At 44.4% G+C, this 2220-nt stretch overlaps 1 long non-coding RNA gene across 1 annotated transcript in view; it reads left to right on the top strand.

The window, feature by feature from the left end:
- The first annotated feature begins 552 nt into the window (after window positions 1-552).
- The window catches only part of LOC116545920, a 22160-nt gene continuing 20492 nt past the window's right edge, over window positions 553-2220 (top strand). Inside the window, exon 1 of the long non-coding RNA XR_004266511.1 lies at window positions 553-724. This is a non-coding gene — a long non-coding RNA (uncharacterized LOC116545920). The remainder of the gene's footprint in view (window positions 725-2220) is intronic.

Below are 2220 nucleotides of genomic sequence, written 5' to 3' on the forward strand. Positions count from 1 at the left end.
GAAAAGCATGCTTATTTATGAAAGAAATAGCTCTTCCAGATGATTGTTAGAAAGCATGCTGAATCCATCAGCATAGGCCAAATTACTCCATAGTAACAAACACCCCTTCCCCGCCACAAAACCTCAAGGCCTGGAATACCACAAAGTTTCATTTCTTGCGTCCTTCATGTCCACTGATGTTTGGCAAGCCACCTTGCTTTTTCTAGTCATCTATGACTTATAGCCATTAGCTCAGATTTTGCTGGTAACAACTCTAGAGACAAAGGAGGTTATGCATCAGCACTTACACTCATCACTCAAAAGCCCTATCTAGTCATTTGTCTGCATCCACTTAGAAGGGAGCCAAAAATTCCATCCTACCAAGTACCTAAGAGGGGAAGAACCAGAAACATTTGGAATGCACTGAGGATTAGCACATTTTACTATTCTAATCATCAAATATCTGTTTTGTGGTCTGAAAGTTTACGTTCCTCCCAAATCCATATGTTAAAATCCTAACAACCAGGGTGAAGGTATCAGAAAACGGGCTTTTTGAAAGGCCTTTTGGATGGCAGAGGCTTCATGAATAGAATTAGTGGCCCTACGAAAGAGGTTCCAGAGAGCTACTTTGCCATTTCCATCAAGTGAAGACACAGCAGAAAGCACGATCTATGAGAGAGCAGGCCCTCAACCAGGCACTGAATCTGCCAGTGTCTTTATCTTGGATTTCTCAGCCTCCAGAACTGTGACAAATACATTTTTTTGAGATGGAGTCTTGCTCTGTCGCCCAGGCTGGAGTGTAGTGGTGCGATCTCAGCCCACTGCAAACCCTGCTTCCCAGGTTCAAGTGACTCTCCTGCCTCAGCCTCCTGAGTAGCTGGGATTACAGGCTCCCACCATCATATCAGCTAATTTTTGTATTTTTAGTTGAGACAGGGTTTCACCATGTTGGCCAGCCTAGTCTTGGACTCCTGACCTCAAGTGATCTGCCTGCCTCAGCCTTCCAAAGTGCTGGGGTTACAGATGTGAGCCACCGTACCCAGCCAAACTTCTGTTGTTTCTAAGAAACAGTAGTTTATGGTATTTTGTTATAGCAGCCTAAATGGACAAGGACTATCTGATTCTCTGTCTTTTCATTGTATAATATATACTTACTTGGACCTCAAAGCAAAAAACACATTAAGCCTTCAGTATGCACAATATTAATCTGAAGATTGAGGATATTTGGGTGATAAATGATAGTCTTTCTGTAAGAAGGTGATACATTAAACACATCAGGACCAGAAATGGCTTTTTTGGATCTATATCAGGGGTCCTCAACATGGGGGCATTGGACCCATACCAGTCTGTGGCCTATTCCTAGCAGGCCGCACAGCAGAAGCTGAGCAGTGGGCCAGGGAGGCTTATAGCCTGACCTCCGCCTCCTGTCACATCAGCCCAAGGCATTAGATTCTCAGAGCAGGGCAAACCCTATGGTGAACTGCACTGGAGCGGGATCTAAGTGTGGTCCTTATGAGAATCTAATACTCTTTCCGGGTTTTGGGGTTTAGGGGAGCCTTCAGCTCCCCTGAGAGGCTGTTTCTCCAGGTTCTTGCTCTATCACTCACCCAGGAATGGGAGAGGAGACCACAGCGCAGTGCATTCGGAAATACCGGACTCAAAAAGCTTCTGCAGAGAAGTGATTTGTTTAGGTAGAGAAAGAAAAAGGAGAAGAGAGAAAGAAACAGCTAGCTGTCCCACTGAGCGAGAGAAAGAAAAGCGGCTCTCACACTGAGTGAGAAGGATTCCCAGAAGGGGGAAAACCAGAGAAGGAATGCTCCTCTCATACTGAGTGAGAGAATACAGAAAGATGGAATCCAGGAGAGGAAAGCAGCTTCAACACTGAGTGGAAGGGAATAGAGAGAGATGAAGTTTAGGAGGAGAAGACAGGCTTCCATGGGAGAGTGTGGAAGGGGACTCAAGAAGGAAAAATCCACCCTGATGAGGGAGACAGGGACTTTTAACCTGGGAGGAATTCCCTCCCTCTCCAAGTCCCTTGGCCAGTAAAATAAGTTCCTTAGAGGTGGAGGTTGCAGTGAGCCGAGATTGCGCCACTGCACTCCAGCCTGGAGACAGAGCAAGACTCCGTCTCAAAAAAAAAAAAAAAAAAAAAAAAAAAAACCCCCTTAAAAAAAATAAAATTTTTTTTTTTTTTTTTTTTAATATAAATTCCACTTTTATTTTTGATTTAGTGGGTACATG

Source organism: Sapajus apella, unplaced genomic scaffold (genome assembly GCF_009761245.1).
Source record: "Sapajus apella isolate SASKATOON/1434 unplaced genomic scaffold, GSC_monkey_1.0 scaffold5, whole genome shotgun sequence".
NCBI classification, from domain to species: Eukaryota; Metazoa; Chordata; class Mammalia; order Primates; family Cebidae; genus Sapajus; species Sapajus apella.